The sequence below is a fragment of the Callospermophilus lateralis genome, chromosome 3 (assembly GCF_048772815.1).
Source record: "Callospermophilus lateralis isolate mCalLat2 chromosome 3, mCalLat2.hap1, whole genome shotgun sequence".
Classification (NCBI taxonomy): Eukaryota; Metazoa; Chordata; class Mammalia; order Rodentia; family Sciuridae; genus Callospermophilus; species Callospermophilus lateralis.
This window is the reverse complement of record NC_135307.1, coordinates 118,497,807-118,519,517: the sequence shown is the minus strand read 5'-3', so window position 1 is coordinate 118,519,517 and position 21,711 is coordinate 118,497,807. Positions and strand designations below refer to the sequence as shown.

Sequence of the window (21,711 nt, the reverse complement as noted above, 5' to 3'; positions counted from 1 at the left end):
TTTTGCTACTAGACTCAAACTATACACCAAAGGATATAAACTGAGCAATGATAATCAAATCAGCAGGGACAATTGAGCATTCACAATTAACACAGAAGACAATGAAGGAGTCCTCTCTAAAGACTGCAATCCTGTATGATACAGATTTAATTTAGGCCACAGAAAATTCTGCAAAGATCTGACAGCTTCTGCTTTTCCCAGATGAACCTTCATGCATTCATCAGCATAAATAATTAGGTTCAACCTTCTCTATCCCAAGCAAAATTAAGTCAATTTCATCACACTAGGAAACAACAGCTTTACCCCATCCAAATCATGCAGATCAGCTGATTCAACCTATAAATATGCTCTTTCAGAAACTGATGCCTGTAATGAAAAAAATCTATAACCTGAAAAGGTATGCTCTCCAACTAGTAGCATACTTTAATTAAGTGTTTCTAGCTTCTGTTGAGTATCCTTAAAAGGGTAGGTATAAAACACTACAAAAAATAAACTAATCTCAATTGTTGTGCATCTAAAAAATTCCTACCAAAAAGAAATTCCTAAAACAAAAACTAACTCTTCAGAATCAATTTAGTCAGCCTCTAAAAAAAAATCACCCCACAATAAAATCATCAGATCAGAACTAAATCATAGTAGATTCCAGAAGACAACAGAATTTCTATCTATGCTAAATTAAGAAACCTAAATATAAAATTAATACTTAGTTAAGATTAGGCAGCTTTAAAATATATATATTCTTTTCTTATAATAAAAAAAATCCTCTAAATCTCAAAAATAATGCTGACCTGAGTATGTTGGCACACACCTGTAATCCCAGCAGCTCAGGAGGCTGAGGCAGAAAGATGGAAAGTTAAAAGCAAGCCTCAGCAACAGCGAGGCACTAGGCAACTCAGTGAGACTATCTCTAAATACAATACAAAATAGGGCTGGGATGTGGCTCAGTGGTCGAGTGCCCCTGAGTTCAATCCCTGGTACCCAAAAAAGAAAAAAATAATAATAATGCTGACTTTTAAAATAAGCAAGTTGCAAAAATATAGATAATACAATCCCCAACTTATGATGGTCTGACTTACAATTTTTCAATTTTATGGTAGGGAAAAGGTGATATATGTTCAATAGAAACTGAATTTAGAATTTTGATAACTTCACAGATTATCAATATATAGTATGATACTACTCTCTGATGACTCTGAGCAGTGACAGTGAACCACAGCTCCCAGTCAGAATAGGATTACCAGGGTAAACAACCAATACTCTACAATGTACTGTGTAGCCAGCATCTTTTAGACATTGTATTTTCACATCCATGATCTGTCTGTGTGTCTGAAATAGTAAACACTATTTATAAAATAGGCTTTGTGTTATGCCCAACTATAGGCCAATGTAAATCTTCTGAACATGTTAAGGTAAGATTAATTATTTGTATATTCTGGATAACAATTCCTTATCAGATATATAATTTGCAAATATCTTCTCCCATTTTATAAATTGCCTTTTAATTTCACTGATGATGACCTTTGATTAACAAAAGTTTTTAATTTTGATTAAGTCCCACATATTCATTTTGTCTTTTACTGCCTGTGCTTTGGGTGTCATATCCAAGAAATAACCGCCAAACCTTATGTCATGAGATTGGTTTTTACCTATATATTCTTCTAAGAGTTTTATAGTTTACCTTTTACATTTGGTCTTCAATTCATGTTGAAGTAATATTTACATATGGTATAAGGTAAGGGTCCAATTTTACTTTTTTGCTTAAGGATATCCAGTTTTCCCAGAGTCATTTGTTGAAAATAAACTGTCCTTTTCCCACTGAATGATTTTACCACCCTTTTTGAAAAACATTTGACCATACATGAAAAGGCTTATTCCTGGGTTCTTCTATTCCACTGGTCTATAAATTTGTCTACGTGGATTACCATAGCTTTGTCATAAATTGGGAGTCGCCCTGGCTCCAAAGACTAACTTCCCCATCCCCCGAGAAGAGCCATCCAATGGTGAGCCCTGCTGGCTCACGTGATCCTTACCCACCAATCAGAAAGCACCCCATGCCAACTGTCGAGAACCATTCAACCATTAAACTGTCATAACTGTCAAATCACCCCCAGCTCTATAAATATGCAGAGCTGTTCCTCAATAAACAGGCATTTTCTCCAATGACGAACCTTGTTCATTCTTTCAAGTTTTGAAATAAGGAAGTGTGAGACTTCCAACTTTATCTTTTTTCAAGATTTTTTTGGCTATTAGGGATCCCCTGAGATTCCTATATGAATTTTAGGATAAATCTTTCTGCTTCTACAAAAAAGTCATTGGGATTTTGAAAGGGATGAAATTTATAAATTGCTTTGCGTAGTATCTTAACAACGTTATGTTTTTCAATCAGTAAATATGTGTTTCCACTTATTTATATCTTATTTAATTTTTTTGAACTGCTCATTGTTATTATATAGAAATTTTTGAGGGCTGATTTTGTATCCATGAACTTTGCTGAATTTATTAGTTCCAATAATTTTTTTGGTGTGATCTTTAATAGAGTTTTCTACATATAAGATCATCTCATCTGCAAACAGATACTTTAACTTTTTCCTTTCTAATTTGGATAACTTTTTTTCTTTTTCTGATTGCTCTGGCTAGGACTTCCAATACTATGTTAAACAGAAGTAGCAAGAATGGGTATTCTTGCTTTGTTCTTGAGGTTAGAGGAAAAGCTTACAGTTTTTCACATTGAGTATAAGGTCAGCTGTGGGCTTTTCATAAATGGCCTTTATAATATTAAGGTAGTTCTCCTCTGTTTCTAGTTTGTTGACTTTTTTATCATAAAAGGGTGTTAAATCTTGTAAAAAAAAATTTTTTAATCAACTGAGATGATTAAGTGATTTTTATTCTTCATTAGACAACCTGATAGCTTTTTAAGGCACATCTCATTCCTTCAAAAAGTTAATACCCTCATTTTGCATAGAGCTTCTCTTAATTTTTGTAACAAAATGCTTAAAGCAGAATTTAGTGACACAAATTCTTTGAGTTTCATGAAAGGCCAGGGGTTCTAAAGAAGGGGTTCTAATTAGAAGGCAACTTTCAAAGGAAACACATTTCACAACTAGCTCAGACTGGGAATCACATCAAATAAGACTTCCAAAAAGGATCAAGAAAGACCAATATCATTAAGGCATATCAATATACAACACAGAACTGACAGAGTATTAATATAAAACTCATTTAAATCCATTTTCAAAAGTCTTTGTGTATACACTGATTATGGCACATAACCATGGTTAAGCTCATGTTGAAAAGAATCCATACTGAATGAATTAACAACTGGAAGAATGAAAAGAAATCAAGTAGCAGTTATTCAAAAATGTTTCTCCCATTCCATAAAGTGAATTAAAGAAGCAAGGACTCAAGGACAATCACATAAACCAAAGTTCTGAGGGCCAAAATTATATTTTATTCGATTGCCACTTTCCTCAACAATAATGATAATTAAGTTATTAAATCTACTCTTCCAGCATAATAAAGTCATTTCAATACAACTAAAAGTGCCACCATTTCCATGTTATCTCTTCTGAAAATAAACATTGCTGCCTTGACTCAAATTCAAATTGCAGCAGCAGGTCATTACCCTGCTCTGTTCTGTTGACACACTCTTAACTCATTTTATAAACCTAGAATTTGTTTTTGTTCTAGAGAAAAATGCTTATGAGAAGGCAATTTCATTTTCCTAGATAGACAGTGACGGTCCCTTGGGGGAGAGGTCAACTCAAGCAGGACTGCAACAGCTGTTAGGAGCCAGCTTTCCTACCTGTTAATTGCTTCTATGACTAGTCTGTACCAGCTCTGGCACCTACCTGGCAAGCAGTAGATAGACTGAAATAATCATACCTCAAGAGTTTGAGATTACAAGGGTTTCCCCTTCCTCCAAAAGAATCCTACTAGGGCACAGGACAGGTAAAAAAAATGTTTTTAAATACATAAATGTTAGTTGCAAAAACATTAATTATACCTTCCTAACTTACAACAAAAAAGGCAGGGGGTGAATAGAAAGAGAAATAAGGAAAAGAAACAAAAGAATTTTTTTTAATTATAAGTAGCCAATAGAAAATTTTTTCATTTGTTTGGTTACTCAACAAATATTTAACAGAATGCCTACTATGGCAAACACTATTCCAAGTTCTGGGGATTCAGCAGTAAACAAGACAGATTGTCACTTTTCCCCATTGGAGGAGATGAATGAGAAATAAATATCAATTAGTGATTATGTGCTAAGAAGAAGACAAAACAGTCATGTAATTAAGAGGGTTGAGAAATCACTAATCTCTAATGAATTGTCAAAGAAATCTCTTTGAGAGGGGGCATTTATGCTGACACTTTAATATTATAGAGAAATAGTATCTAGCATGATTCAGGATGCTGAGGCAGGAGGATGACAAGTTCAAAGCCAGCTTGGGCAACTCAGCAAGACCCAGTCTCAAATAAATAAATAAATAAATAAATGGGGAATGAGGAGGTAGTTCAGTGGTAGAGTGCCTCTGGGTTCAATTGCCAGTACCATGAAGAAAGAGGAAAAGAAAAAGGAAGACGAGGAGGAGGAGGAGGAAGGGGAGAAAGAGGAAAAAGAAGAATCTAGCAAACCAGCAGGCTGGGTGGAGACTATTCCCCACAAAGGGACAAGTAGTAGAAGACCCTATAGCCACAATAAACTTGATATATTCACAGAAAAGGCCAATGTAGTTGCAGTTTTGTGCACTCCAGTGTTTTCAAGAAGGGCAACAAATGAGATCTCAAAGTGCCACAGCCATTTCAAAGTCATCACTGGGGGGAAAAAATTAAACTATGACCAATGATCATTCATGGGATTAAAAGGAAATGAACAAGTAATGAAACTTGTCTAAAAGGAAACTTTCAAAAGACAAAAAGAGAAACATGAGTTTTAAAAAATGGCACCAATACAGAAGTTTTTAAATCAGAAAGGATCAGCATCAGAGTCCTGCCTAAATCAGTACTGTCAATGACACCAAAAGCAATGGTGTTCTAAGTAAGGTCAATATCTAGGGCTGGCATGCCTGGACAAGGGGGTGTCTGAAGTTTTCAATAGGAAATAGTAAAGCAAAGCAGTCATAAGTGAACTCTAGACAAAAATGAATATTTCTGGATCTGTTTGTCTTAATCCTTACTTGACCTACATATTTCAGATAGTCCAGAGATATTTCAAAAAGCAAAGGGAAAACAACAGAGAACAAAAGTTTTCTTTAACTGAGGTACATGGCAATATGTCTTTACTTCAGCCACATGCTTTTCAAAAAAAGAATCTTGGCACCAGAAACCTGAATTGGAATCCTACCTCTAGCAGTAATCAACTGTGCAACTCCCTTAGTCTCAGTTTTCCTTATCAGTAAAATGAGGCTAATATTACCAGCCCTTACAAAATTGATAGTAATTACCAAATGAAATAAAATAGGTGAGGATTAATGGATAATAATAACAAGGGGAATGAAGGTAAGCAGATGAAAGAAAAAAGTAAAAATAATAATGTTCATAATTTTAAGAGCTGAACTCAATGTAAATGGTACTTACCTATAAATAAAAGCTCAGGAAATGAAGTCACCAGCCTAGAGTTAAAAAGCTGGCAGAAAAAGGACTAAAATCTTGCTTAATATCTACATGTAGAATACCTATAAATCACTTTGATATATAAAATCCAATTGATCTTCACAATAAAATACTTCATTTGACTCATAAGAAAACCTAAGACGCTAACACTAGCCAGTCTAACTAAAACAATGACTAAAATCTATGACAATACTATATCTCTTAAGACAGAGATTGAAAGCCTTTCTTACTCATAATTTGATTAATATTTTAAAAAGGATGCCTTAGCAAGTTATTCCTTTCTTTAGTTAATAATTTTTCAGTCACAGGCTGGGGATGTGGCTCAAGAGGTAGCACGCTTGCCTGGCATGCGCGGGGCGTTGGGTTCGATCCTCAGCACCACACAAAAATAAAATAAAGATGTTGTGTCCACCAAAACTAAAAAATAAATATAATAATAATATAATAATAATAATAATTTTTCAGTCACATATAAAGATATATTAGCTTAACATAAAAATGTTCATAGTAAAAGTAAATTCAGTTCCCCAAAACAAGTTTTTTAACATAGTTCCCAAATTAAAATTTCAATTAATGTTGGCTTAGAATAAGATAGCAAAAATTATTTTTATTCTGTTTGTATGCAGGTTATTTTATGATAGGACACCTGAGTTACTGAGTTGCTAGATGTTTTATCATAATCAAGTAATCCATTATTTCTACCATTAATGATTCTCATATTCACATACTTAACAATCAGTTCTTTAAATTGTTCTTTTTTTTTTCATTTTAATGCTAACCCTTCTGCAATTATGTCAATCAGTTCTTCCTACTTAAGTCAAGATGATTCACTTTCAAATAAAAATTATGTTACAAATATTGCATTATTATGCAGCTGAAGGGACAGGTAGGCTGGGAAACTGAGTTAATGGATTCAGATGGAGATGAGCCAACTGAACAATAAAGCATTTGAATAATAGTCACATTTATAAGACATGACATGTATTTGAATGAATCAAGAAAATATACATTAATTAATATTTGTGTGCAAAATTGCAGAGTTAAGAAAGAGTACCTGGGATAATAACAACAGAGTTCAAAAAACAGATATGAATGAAAAAGTAAGCAGTGGTCAGAACAAGGCACAAAGAACCTTTAAAAGGTCATGTGAAGAAGTTTGAACTTAAATTAAATCTCTATGAAAATTGTGAAGCACAGAAAGGTTTTGAGCAGGAGTTTTAGAGAAATCTTTCCAGCCATACAACAAAAGAATAGACTTGAAAGAATAAAGTTGGGGACAATTAAGTCTAGAGGACCCATTAAAAGATTATTAAAATCGATACTATTCTTAGTTCGGGTGATAAGATTTGGTCCTCCTGTGGCCACACCTCTCCCCAAGTGGTAAACAGTACAAAGGGCCAATAGGAAATGCCTCACTGCACCTCACCTCTAGGAACTGCTTTCCACCTACCTGGAAACCCAGGACTTCCTGCTCAAAAGACCCTGAGCCCACTCCCAGGACAGCTTCTCAGGCAGGCATGATATAATTAAGCTGAAAGAAAAGATAAAAATAGCTGCTAATAGGAGATGGGGGCCGTGGAGAGAGATTAGACATTTAACCACAATTTAAAATAATATATTTTATTTAAAAACTTTTAAATATAGACATAATTTAAGAATTAACAATTTCATGCCAGGCGCAGTGCTGCAGGCATGTAATCCCAGCAGCTCAGGAGCCTGAGGCAGGAGGATCACAAGATCAGAGCCAGCCTCAGCAAAAGCAAGGTGCTAAGCAACTCAGTGAGACCCTGTCTCTAAATAAAATACAAAATAGAGCTGGGGATGTGGCTCAGTGACCTAGTGCCTTTGAGGTCAATCCCTGGTATACACCCCCTAAAAAAAGAATTAAAAATTTCATATCATATATGTGCTTAATTATTATTTGTATCTAGAAACTTAAGGTCATTTATGATATATAGTAGTGACCTGAAGTTTAAAATTTTTTAACATTTCAAGAAGATATGAAGCAATTCTTCGACAGATACAAAGTAGTTTCATTATATGAGACTTAGCAAAGTGATACATTAGATAGTCAAAGCAATTTGAAGTTAGATTTTCCAGATGTTAATAACAGCTTGAGTTAAACACAAATTAGATCACTTAGTACAGGATCTGTGTGTAAACTAAAGGCAGTTATTTATTATTAAAAAAAAAAAAAAGTGACTGTATAGTACTGCTCTTCTCATTAGCATACACAGATGCCCTCACATTAAACAGACAGTGAGCAAAACACTGTAGCAAGCATCTGTTGGCTAATGACAAAGAAAACTATGAACCCTTTGAGGCCAATTCCGTCCAGTTGTAAGTGTGAAAGCAACAAAAACAGGTAGTGCTTTTCAATATCAACCAAATAGGGCTGGAGTTGTAGCTCAATGGTAGAACACTTGCCTCCTAAGTGTGAGGCCCTAGGTTCAATCCTAGCACCACATAAAAACAAAAAGGAATTGAGTCCATATACAACTTAAAAAAAAAAAAAAAATCAACCCAAATAACTAGGAAAAAGAAACTCTGATGCTTTTACATTTTTTGTGTGGCAATAGCATTCCAAGTATTACTCATGTATACTAAAAAGACACTTAAGAAAAGCTAAATCTAAAAAGGCAGAAGTCAAAATATATAAATACATTTTATTTTCATTCCACTGTTCTTTGTATCAATACTCATGGGAAGGAAAATGATTGGTCTAAGAAAGGTATTAAAAACAAAAAACTACAAACTAGGAAAAGCTTGTCTTCTGCATCCAATCACCCAACCACTTACATTATATTATTTTTTGGTCCCCATTTCGTTACCTTTTCCCACCCCCCAATTCCCTTTCCAACAGTTTCATATTGTCCAGCACTCTGCTTCAATGTTATCGGAGATTTGTCCTGGTCTCCCTTGCTCCTGTGTTGAAATGTGTTATGCCTACATTTTTCTCAGAGTGCCACATGGTGTAATAAATGAACAGCACTCACAAACATCCTTCCATTATTCCTTTCCTCTGGCCTTGCCTCCTGTCCAAGGTTAATGCTTCCACCTAACCTCCAGACTAGACTCTCTCCTGCCTTCTCAGAAATATCAAATACCCTTTACCTTTCCTATATCTTCAAATTTCCTCATTAGTATCTTTCCCTATCTAAAACAAACAAACAAACAAAAAACAATTAAACCCTTATCTTAAAAGGAAAATAAATGCTCTTATGTTGAACTTACCCTATGGTGGCCTCTCTGATAGGCTCTGCCTTCTCACCCTCCTTCCCCCCACACACACAAATATATTTCCCAGTCCACAGCAATATGACTTTTGTAAACACAATTACATTAACATAAAGGTTTTTAATCTACAGGTCATTGCATTTTTTTTTATTTGTAAATGGACACAATACCTTTATTTTATTTACTTGTTTTTATGTGGTGCTCAGGATTTAACCCAGTGCCTCATACATACAAGGCAAACGCTCTACCAACTGAGCTACAGCCCCAGCCCTGAGACCATTGGATTTGTGGATAGAATTTAGGAGAAAAACTTTGATGGGAAAATAAATTATTTTCTCCAACCTCTAATTTACTATAGTTATATCATATGCCACTATAACTTGTATATTATGTTAAATAAGCATATACACTTGATCATAATTAGCTTAATAACAATATTTTAATATAATGGGTTCCTTTGTAATCCTGTACATTTTATTTTATCCATCTGTCACAGACTATTTTTCAAAGATGCTGCAAAAATATCTTCCATCCCACATAATCTTCTATAATGTGAATTTACCACTCCTCCATAAACATGTGGAGTCTAAGTCCCCTTCTCCTTGCATCCAGGTTGGCATTTACTTGCTCACGACAAGAGATGGTGATGGAAGTGACACTGAGTGACTTCCAAGACTAAGTCAGGAGAAGCCATGCAGGTTCTGGTACTAGATTTGAGGTGGCTTGTTACACTGCAACAATTGCCAGAATAGAATATAATACCTAAAACTGGGGTATGACATAACAAAAACTTAAAACATGTGACCCTAGTTTCAAGACTGAATTGTGATACAAGCTGGAAGGGCCTGAAGGATCTCACCAGCAAAAGCCCAGTAAGCCTTGAGGAGGCTACTGGAAAGGCCTTAAGAGCAAGTAAAATGTCATCTCAGAAGGTGGAAAAAGACCCTTGTTATGAAATGGCAAAAAACTTAGCAAAACCACTGCCTATGGTAAGACAGAAAACAGAAAATGTTGAAAATGAATTGTTACTTCTAACTAAGGTAATTTCTAAGCAGAATGTCCAAAGTGTCAACTGGTTTCTTTTATATGTAAAGCAAAAGGGGCAAATGGAGATGAGCTAAAGAATAAAGTACTTGTTTTCAAGCAGAATTTAGAGAAAATAAAAAAGAGCCAGCAACTGGTGGGTTCAAAAATAAACTATTTCTCATCTACAGTCTCTCCCAGCAGAGAATGCTCAGTAAGGAAAGGTCTGAGGACAAAGATCAAATACAGGATGCAAAATGGAAAGTCTGGTCTGAAGGTAGAGATGAAGCCAAGGCTGCTGCCGTAAAATCCTTTGCTGACAGTTTCTCTTGTGGTTTCTTCTTCCTGATCTTTTTCCCAGTGCCCTTTTCTACATATGTCCACTAAATCTAGATGTCCCCAGAGATTTTTGTCCTCAATCTTGATTCAAGTCTTTCTTCAACCACTCCTGAAATTCTATTAAGCTCAATATCTCTCCCTTCCTTCCTCGCTCTAACTCTCCCGCCTCCCTCCAAGACTACAGACAGATCTATGCATCTCCACTTGACTATGTCAGAGAAAACTCAAACTAAACATTTCAAAATCCTGTCTTCCTCCCTACAAGTTCCTTCTATACCTAAACATGAGCTGGAAATAAATAGCCCCACTATCCACTCAAATGCCCAACCTGGGAATCATCCTTGATTCCTGCCCCTCTTTCCTCCCTTCACCACAGCAAGATCTTATCAATGGTCAATTTCTATAGATTCTACCACAATCTGTACTCTCTAGAGTCTAGTCTTCTTCAAGTTATATCCTGTCTGGACTACATAGTCTTCTAAATGATCTCTCCATTGCAAAATATCTTTTGTGTGTGTGTGTGTGTGTGTGTGTGTGTGTGTGTGTGTGGCATTGAGAATTGAACCCAAGGATGCTCTACCACTGAGCTATATTCATAGCCCACTCCCCTTTTCTTGAAACAGGGTCTCACTAAGTTGCCCAGGCTGACCTCAAACTTGTGATCCTCCTGTCTTAGCTTCCCAAGTAGCTGAGTTTAGAACCACACCCAGCTTCCAAAATATCTTCAATTCTACTCTAAAAACCATCCTAAAATAAATTAATAGCCACTTTAATCCTATTTAAAATCATTCAATAACTCTATAAAAACCCTTTAATAGAGGGGTGTGGTAGCTACTAAGGAGGTTAAGGCAGGAGGACCACTAAGTTCAAGGCCAGCCTGGGCAACTTAGTGATAGCCTGCCTCAAATAAAACTAAAAGGACTGGGGAGTGATAATGGCCAAAATATATTGTTATGTATTGTTTGTACTGCTATGTTAACAACAAATCCCATCATAATGAAAACTGTGGAAAAAGGGAAAAAAGTGGCTGCAAATGTAACTCAGTAGTAGAGTTGAGTTCAAATTGAAGCATCATCAAAATAACAAAATAAAAAACCCTTTGACAGCTGGTTGTGGTGCTCCTGTAGTCTAGACTATTCAGGAGACTGAGGCCCTCCCAGACTATTGTCCCTGGAAAAAGTACATAAGAAAGAAGAGAGAACTATGAGATATTACTGGGGCATCTAGGATCCATGTTGATATGCTATATGTGAGATGGTGGTTCTGGCCTGAGGCAAGAGGCAGCCCAGCAACACTATGGTGGAACAAACCAGAAGAACTGCAGAAGTTCTGTTTAGCTTCTCTTGTGACTCAGCACCCGTGTGCATACAACTTGGACCCATCTATATACTACCCAAATGTCTGGTCTTTTTGAACCTTCAAGAAAATTAGGAGCTGAGTAAAACAGCTGGCTATATGCTAATCTTTCCTGACTGCTGCTTTGCATCCCTCTCTCCTCCAACACAAACCCCAGGATTTTTGCAACCATAATCTGAGGTGCCTCCTCATAAAGCAGATTTTTCCTTAAAAGAAAGTTTTAAAAGTGGCCTAGGGTAATACTGTGTGGGGTAAGGCATTTTGATGTATGCTCTCTGAAGCCTGGGCTCTCTAATTCTTATTCCTGACTCTCTGCACAAGCAGTATCTAATAAAGAAAACTTCAAATACCAAAGAATAAATGTAAAACAATACATATTAGTCTGCTTGGGCTATCATAACAAAATACCATAGCCCATGAAGCTTAAACAACAGAAATATATTTTCCTACATTTCTGGAGGCAAAACGTCCAAGATAAGGTGACGGCATGATCAGGTTTTAGTGAAGGCTCTCTTTCTGGCTTGCAGATGGCCACCTTCACACTGTGGCCAAACATGACAGGGAAAGAAGGAAAGCAAACTTCCTGGTGTCTCTTCATATAAGAGGGTGAATCCCATTGGACCAGACCCCATCTTCATGATCTCCTCTAACACAAGTTGTCTTCTGAATGCCCCATCCCCAAATATTATCATAGAGAGTTAGGGCTTAAACATGTGAACTTTCAGAGACTCAAACATTCCGTCCATAACATCTCCCCACCCTGTGTGTGTATGTGTGTGTGTGTGTGTGTGTGTGTGTGTGTGTGTGTGTGTTTACTTACAAAAGCACAGGCAAATTCAAGGCAGAATTTGGGCCTTCTCCAGAGCAAAAGATGTAGGTTTTTTGTTTGTTTTTTTAAGTAAAATTTGGGTCAGGCACAGCAGCACACACCAATAGCCCCTATTACTCAGGAGGCTGAGACTGATCATTTAAGCTCAAGAGTTCAAATACAGCCTCCCAGTGAGACCCCATCTCAAAACAAAAATTAAACTAAATACTAATATCATACCACATGAAAAATTCAATATCAGATAGAGTAAGGTCCTTAGTGTCAAAACAACTTTAAAAGCTTAATGGTTAAAAGAGTTATCTTTTGACCTTGGAGTTAAAAAGGCCAAAAGAGTAAAGAAATGGGGCTGGGGCCCGCCTCGCATGTGAGAGGCACGGGGTTCGATCCTCAGCACCACATAAAAATAAATAAAGATTTGGGCTGGGGATGTGGCTCAAGCGGCAGCGCGCTCGCCTGACATGCTTGCGGCCCGGGTTCGATCCTCAGCACCACGTACAAACAAAGATGTTGTGTCCGCCAAGAATTAAAAAATAAATATTAAAAAAAAAAAAGAGTAAAGAAACATTTCTTGGATCTGGGGTTGTGGCTCAGTGGTACAGCTCTTGCCTAGCATGTGTGAGGCACTGGGGTCTCTCAGCATCACATATAAATAAATAAAGGACGGTCCATTAACAACTAAAAATAAATAAATAATAAATAATGCTTAAAAAAGAAACATTTCTTAAGATAAGTTTGACTATATTAAAATGTTCTAATTCATACAATCTATACTGAATTATTATTAAAAACATATAACGCATTAACATACACACAAAAAAAAACATGGAAAGTTGCATAAAAGACAAGAGGCATTTCACACACAACACATGTACTGAACCAATAAATACATGAGGGGCTGGGTTGTGACTCAGAGGTACAGTGCTCACTTAGCATGCATGAGGCACTGGGTTTGCTTCTCATCACCATATAAAATGTAAAGTACAGATACTGTGTCTACCTATAACTAAAAATACATACATAAAATTAAAAAAATAAATACATGAAAAAGGTTCAATACCACTAGGGATCAGGGAAGTTTAAAGCAAGACCACACTTTACAGGAAAAAATAGTAAAAACCTTTGAAGTGAACTTAAAAAGAAAAAAGACTAGTGAATGTTCTTCCTAGCTCAAGCATCCACTATTTCCATCTTTCAAACTTTCAATTCTATAAGTTAAAGAACACTAGTTATAATGCAAATTATTCTTATCTACGGAAAGCAAATTACTTGTGTCCAATGGGACAAAATTGGTAATTGTCCAGTAGAGAAGTTCATTTTGTACTTATTTGAAAATTTTATTTCACCATTCATTTATTGCATGTAAATGAGTAGCTCTTTAGAACTTCCTTCGAAATGGTTTTAACATCTTACCAGTTTCCTCAGTAATTAATGAGTTAAATAAAATAGTTGACAAGTGTTCATTTCTATACATAAGAGAATCATGATCATAATGTCTTCTAAAAATTATCCTTAACACCACACTTAGAATTCAACATTATCTTTATATGTGAGGGGGGAAAAGACACCTTTCAGCAATAAAAGAATCTTCAATCTGAGGATATCACCAGGCTTCACAGTGAAAAACTGAGAACTTATCCCCTAAAATCAGGAACAAGCCAAGATGTCTGCCCTCACCACTTCTACTCAATATTGTACTGACACAAGACTCATACACAGAATCTATAAAACATACTTCTAAGCAAGTAAACAACCCAATTGAAAAAGTAACAAAAGGAGAACAGTAGTTCCCTTTGGTAAGGAGAAAAAAATGTTAAGGAGTCTAGGGGAACTTAAGAGGTAATAAAATGTTCTAAAGCTTTACAGGGAAGTGGATTAAATGAGTATAAGCATTTGTCAAAAGTCACTGACTCATATATTTAAGATTTGCATTTTATTATAAATTGGAAATTACACATCATTTTTTTTAGTCTGTCTTAAAAGATCACTATAGATATTACTTTTATCATTCAATTAGCAAAATTAAAAAGTCTGAAAAATATCACATATTGGAGGAATTGTAAAATGACAGGATTTCTTATACATTGAAGCTATGAGGGTAAAATGGTACAACTCCTGGAAATAAGTTTTCTCTCTTTAAGATTAACATTACTACCCTATGACCCAGGAATTACATTCATAGGTACATATACCCAATGGAATCTCTTTCACATGTACTGCAAGAGTCATATAGAGGAACGTTTCTTGTGGCACTGTTGAAAATAGGAAACACCTGAAAACAGGGTTATCACCTCAGGAAAAAATTAAGCCCAATATGTCCACACAAAAAAAAACATACAAATATACATTCATAGCATACTTTCATAAATTGCCAAAAAATGAAAGCAAATCAATGTCCACTAACTAATGAATGAAATATGGCCTGTATGTATTAAGTCCGGCTCCTGGCCATAAAAATACTTATGCATGGTTTTTTCAGCCCAATCATAAACAATTACAATTTAAAGGCTTCACAAGGATAGCAGGGTTCTCCCCACCAGACTTGACACAGCCAGTGTGTAGCAACATATAAAGACTCAGGCCCCAGCTCACCATGTTCTTAATTTTATCATTTCAGCATTCCTAGCCCAGGTGACTTCATCCAGAAAGCTCTTCATGGCCTTTGAAGAGGCTAGGAAATATTGAAGATACTTTTCCCTAGGCTGACTCTGGACTTGTCCACTCATAACCATTTCACCTTTCCCCTGGATCCATAAACTGCAAAAACCTTTTGTTGAAGGCTTCCTCAGCAGTGAGACCACCTCAACCTCAGGGAGCCTACACTTTCTCAGAGTTAATCTCTTACTTATCCTAATGCAGTAAATGATTAAAGACTTGACTATTACTTTCATTTTGGCCCTTTTCTTAAAATTGACTACCCAGACAGACACCTAGAAGCTCAGCTCTTTACCAGTTCAACTCCAGTCACAGAAAATGGAATATTACTCAGTAAGAAAAAGTAATGAAGTCCTGATAAATGCTACAACATGGGTGAACCTTGAAAACGTTTTGCTATGTGAAAGATATAAGTCACAAAAGACCCATAAATTGTACAACTTCACTTACATGAACTGTCTAGAAGAGGTAGACCTATAGAGACAGTAAGTAGATTAGTAGCTGACAGAGGCTGGGGGTTGGGGGTGATGAGTAGAGACTACTAATAGTATTTTTAAGAATGATGAAAATATTCCAAAATTAGATTGTGGTATTGGTTGCACAACTCTGAAATACAATAAAAACCACTGAATGGTACACTTTAAATGGGTGATTTTACGGTATGTAAATTATTTTTCAGTAAAGGTGTCACAGGAATTGAACAATCATGCCTAGGGCAGTAGTGGGATGGAAAATTGTAAAAAATTATAATGTTCCATAAAAGAGTTTATAAATTACCTTTAAGCCAGGTAGAGATACTGAATGATTCTGAATACTAAACTGCTATGCTGACATTTATCTTTTAGGAAAAAAATACCCTGCTGACAATGACAAGAATAGTTTAGAGAACAGCTGGACTCAGGTGGAAAGACCAAAAGAGAAACTTAAAATGGCCCATTTAAATTTTTTTAAAATGAAGAATTTCAAAAATTAAAAAACTGAAGAGGACTCGAGTTAAAGACAGGTAGGAAAAGGGAACAGGGCTAATAACCTTACCTTTATAGCTGAATGCTATTTATAGAAGCTTTCTGTGGAAGGGAAACTTTCTATAGAAATTAACTATTAACATACTAATGGATATATCTTTATTACATAGGCCCCACAAATAGAGGGAATTATAGAAATAATCAAGACAAGAAGGTGGAGAAAACTCCTACCAACTGGCCTATTAAAGCAGTTCCCAGTTTTAATCTATGATTAACTAATCAAGGATTTGTCTTCAAGACTATCAGATCATAATGCCAATATCTTTCTCAAGTATGTCAGAGAACATCAGTGTAACTCCATTTTTTTAGTATAAAAACAATGGAAAAATACACTAAAAAGTATTTTATTGCTAGAATCAGTTTTGTTTATTTCAGTCAAATGTCATACAAACAAAAAGTAAAAGCATGCTATATATGTAGTATTATTATAAATAAGGAAAAGACATTTGGTGTTGTCTTAAATTTTTCAGAAACACAGCTTTCTTATTATAAAATATATTTTAAAAGGCGAATGTATTCATAAAATATCTCACCTTAGGTTTTTAGAGAAACCACAAAGAAATGTCTACAGCATCAGCTCCAGTTTAGGCAGATACCTGAATTGAAGAGGGGGAGAAAAATCAGACATGGTCAATACAACTAAATCTGAGTGGATAATTTAATTCTTTCAATAGGAGAATACTAACTTGATTGTTTACTCACAAATTTTTGTGTTCAAGTTTTCTTTAGAAATCTTTAGAATATTGAGAATTAACAACTTCTGCTAGACTTAAATAATCAATCAAAACATACTGTGTGCGAGGCCAACCTTACAGTGACTGAGTTACACTCCCCGGCTATGTGCTGAGGCTCTCAGTCACAGAAATGTGGCACCCTTCTTGGGTCCAAGGTTTTGGTGCATGGGTGTGTCTTGTTACAGCCCCATGGGTAAAGCTATGTTCACCTGTTTCTTTGTAATATAACCCCTTACCCTGTTTAGGATAGAATCTTCCATGGAAGTGCCTTGTGTGTGTCCCCTTCTCTTACTGTGCCCTTGGGTGTGGCCTACCCAGGTGTCAGTCAACCTACTGATGTCCACTGACATCATGAAGATAGACTCAGCCCCCTGAAACCTGACTCCTTGCCTCATTTAAATAGCTTCTCTTCAATAAAAGGGGTCAGCACATGCTCTCTCTTTCTGTGGACCCTTAAGGTCAGAGGAGCCATCACAGGGATCCCAAAGAAAAAGGTACTTGTGTCTCTTTTGTGGTTATTTTGTGCAGCCCAGTTAGCCCAGTTTAACTGGAGTGACCCCTGAGCCTTTTAGTCACGAGAACAGAAACCCGGCAATACAGTATATTAAAGGAGAAAAAAAATTAACTTCTTTTACCAGTTCAATCCTTTAACAAAATATTTTCTAAAAGTGTGCACTCCCTATAATATTACCACCCTGAATGCCCATTCCCACAAAAAAATATAAAATTTAAAAATCTGGAAATGTAAAAGTAAACCAATAGCACATGTTTATAAAGCCTAAGTAAAAGGGAAACTTAGAGAAACATTTTTCATATTGTTTCTCTATGTTAGCAAAAAGAAAATCAAATTAAAATGATCTGTCATTTCATCAATGTAAATGAAGTTATTTTAAAAATAAGATGTCATTGGGCTAGGGATGTGGCTCAAGCGGTAGCGCGCTCGCCTGGCATGCGTGCAGCCCGGGTTCGATCCTCAGCACCACATACAAACAAAGATGTTGTGTCCGCTGAAAACTAAAAAATAAATATTAAAAAACTTCTCTCATTCTCTCTCTCTCTCTCTCTCTCTCTCTCTCCTCTCTCACTCTCTCTTTAAAAAAAAAAAAGATGTCATTAATACATTTCAGTTTTTCTCTTCATCGGACTCATGACAGGATTGTACTTCACTGCCTTCTTTCAAGTTAGGTATAGCTAAATACTTGCTTTAATTACTGAAATGTGTGTGTAGATATGAGAGATTTCTAGATATAAACTTCAAGAACCAATACACACCTGGAAGACCTACCCACTGCTACAGGGATTATGTATGCAGTGATGAGGTTGGAATTTCCGATGTGGCTGGTTAAACAAACGGCTCTGAAGAAGTGAGACTCCTGATGATACACGTTAGACATACAGCATAAACAAGAAAGAAGCTTTATTGTATTAAGCCACAGAGCTTCTCAAGATTGTCTGTTACTACAACATAATCTAGTCTATACTGGCAGCTATAAACGATAATGTAATACGATACTATAATATATACTATTATAACAATGCAATAAAAGAGGCATCTTTGCACACTACTCATGATAGCACAAACTGTTAAAATTTTTCTGAAAAGCAATTTTGCAATATGCAACAAGAACCTTAAAAAATTCCAGTTCTACAGGGACTTGATGGTGCATGCCATTAATCCCAGCTACTCAGAAGGCCAAGGCAGAAGGATCCCAAATTAAAGGCCAGCCTAGGCAATTTAGCAAGACCCTGTCTGAAAATAAATAAAAAGGTTTGGGCGGGGGGATGTAGCTTAGTAGAGAGAGAAGGATGCCTCTGCACTTGGATGTGTTTCCCCCAAGGTTCAGCTTGTGTCTGTAACCAGTGAATGTATAAGCACTGCCAATCACCTGCAAAGCACATCTATTTGTTTATACTCTTTATACCAACAACTGACAGGCAAGTTGTGACTATTTATAAGACCTGTTTGCATTGGTGATTATTTGTTTACCTAATCTTCCTGAAAATAAGCTTAAAATTTTCAGTGTTTAATAGTGAATACATATCACGTATTTTGAATGTACTACAAATGTGAGAATGTGTTTATAATGATGATATGCATTGATCATTCACTTAAAAATTTTGTGAGTTTGGAGTATTTGTTTACTTAAAGGATTAAAGTTTTTACAACTGTAAAACTCCAAGAAATTATAGAAAAATAAATGAAATGCAGAATGCAATAAGTAGGACAATAAGAGCATTAAACAAAGAGAGAAGCAAGAAGTATTAGATTAACCAAATAGAAATATAGATACACATAATCAATGAGGAAGGACACAATATGGGAAAAGACTAGTTTCAGCAGTTGAGTATGGCAATTCAAGATTGGGAACATGTGTATATCTATGTGTGTGGTATTTATTTGTATATGTATTGTGCGTATATATAAGAGTGTATATGTTTTCCTGTATGTAAAAGTGTATGTGTGTACAAATGTGAATGTGCATTTACAATTGTGCATATTTGGGGTTAGTTTTGAAGTTAGTGTGTATCGGGGACTCCTGTATTACTCCTGTATATTTTTCTTCTCCTGATAGAAAAATCTGGCATACCTACTTGATTACAGAGAATATATTTAAAGCAAAAACAAGACAACATATAGGAGAATCTAACCCAAAAACACAATTAAACCAATGAGCACTGAGATTAAATCACTCTGTTTATATAATATGCTGTTTTCTCAAGTCTGATATTTGAACTTTACTATATTAAAAAAGAAACAAATTGTTCATAATTTATAACAGAATACAAATAAAGTATGTTATTTATAAAAACCTCATGTGTTAATGAGTACACAGCTAGTAAAGAGGAGTAAAATAGTGTCAGACATCAGAAAGTTTCCAAAGCATTTAGAAATGAAAGACAACCTGAAATGCAAAACTATCAAGATTGTAGGAAAGAGAATGAAGAATTCTCGATAACTATTAGCTTCTTCTTTTATTTTTTATTTGTCCTTTTTAGTTATATAAGACAGTAGAATTATTTTGACATATATACATGGAGTACAATTTCCCATTTTTGTGGTTGCATATGATATGGGGTTACATGATCATGTATTGATATTTGAACATAGGAAATTATGCCAATTCATTCTACTGTCTTTCCCATTCCCATTCCCCCTCCCTCCCTTCCACTTACTACCCCCACTCCAATCCAGTGAACCTCCACTCCCCACAACATTGTGAGTCAGCATCCGCATATCAAACTATTAGCTTCTTGACCCTTAGAAAATATAACCTGTGAGCAGACAATGAAAATACAGACAGATGGAAAAATGCCATCACCAAGCCAGACTTGGTGTCTAAATTCTAGAAATTTTAAGTTCAGAAATAAGCACCCCAGTCAACTAAATAAGAAGTTGAACTACATTCTGGAGACCAAATCCAGTCCATGGATAGTTTTGTCTGGCTCTAGAGCTAAGAATGCTTTTTCATTTATAAAAGGTTATAAACAAATAAATAAGAATATGCAACAGAGGAATTCTGTGGCCACAAAACTTCAAATACTTACTATCTATTTGGTCCTTTACAAAAAGTTTGCTGACCTCTAATTAAATAATTCATAAATAGATGAAACGGGTTTTAATGATGGCTCAATTCTGCAGATTTAAAAGCATACCATGGCATCATAGTATATTAGAACTGGCACTTTACATCCCATCGTGATATTGGCTCTGTTCTCCCTTAGGGAGTAATATAACAATAAAAGGGGGGTAGAGTAGGACAAGCATTCTCTCCTTCAATTCTCCATTAAGCCCTTCCTACACACAACTAAAGTGTGCTGGCCAGGCACAGTAGTGCAGGCCTATAATCCCAGTGAATCAGATCAGTTGAGGGAAGTTGCAGCAATTTAGTAAGGCCCTAAGCAACTTAGCAAAACGCTGTCTCAATAAAAAAATTTAAAAAGGGTTAGAGATGTAGCTCAGTGGTAAAGCCCCCCTGGGCTCAATCCTAGTATCAAAACAAACAAACAAAAAAGAAAGTCATTTTCTACTTTCACAACTTTGTCACTATTTCACTCATATTCTTCAAGCTAAAAGGATCTATTTAGCATCTTGTTCTTTTTATCATAAGAACTGTGGTTTATACAGTTTCCCTCCTTAGGAAAAGAATTCCCTTCTTCACCTATCCAAATTCTTACCATCCTTCATGGTTCAACTCAACATCCACGATAACTTCAAGAAATTTATAATCCAGGGGCATGCCTGTAATCTCTGCAACTCAGGGGACATGAGGCAGGAGGATCGCAAGTTCAAAGCCCACCCTCAGCAATTTAACAAAACCCTGTCTCAAAATAAAAGGACTGGAGCTGGGGTTATGGCTCAGCAGTAGAGCGCTTGCCTAGCAAGTGCAAGGCCCTGGGTTCAATCCTTAGCACCACGTAAAAATAAATAAAATATAGGTACTGTGTCCAACTACAACTAAAAAATAAATACTTAAAAAATAAAAAATAAAAGAACTAAAGGATGTCTCTCAGTAGTAAAGCCCCTGGGTTCAATTCCTAGTACCAAGGGAGAAAAAGAGAAAAGAAGGGGGCAGGGAGGGAAAATTATAATACAATAGAAATTATAATTTTAAGTACACACACAAAAAAAAAGTTAAAAAAAATCCTCGAAGTTGTAACAAACAAAATTATAAAAATTCCAAGAGTCTCCTCTGGAGAAAATGTTTAGGAATGGCTTTGGGAAGTCTTTGAGTAAGAAGTTAAAGGACAGAGTGGGCTCAGGAGGCTGAGGCAGGAGGATTGCGAGTTCAAAGCCAGCCTCAGCCTCAGCAATGGCGAAGCTCTAAGCAACTCAGTGAGACTCTATCTCTAAATAAAATATAAAATAGGGCTGGGGATGTGGCTCAGTGGTTGAGTGCCCCTGAGT

At 35.8% G+C, this 21,711-nt stretch overlaps 1 protein-coding gene across 4 annotated transcripts in view; it reads right to left on the bottom strand.

The window, feature by feature from the left end:
- Positions 1-21,711, bottom strand: part of Peak1 (pseudopodium enriched atypical kinase 1) — a 248,208-nt gene that overhangs the window by 190,737 nt on the left and 35,760 nt on the right. For 2 of the 4 annotated variants that reach the window (XM_076851149.2, XM_076851147.2), the window contains exon 2: positions 16,605-16,667. The exons of 1 other annotated variant lie outside the window; for it this stretch is intronic. The gene's annotated coding sequence lies outside the window, so the exon portion shown is untranslated. Of the gene's footprint in view, positions 1-7,060; positions 7,142-16,604; positions 16,668-21,711 lie in introns of all 4 variants that reach the window. One more of the 4 variants, XM_076851148.2, reaches the window with a different exon arrangement.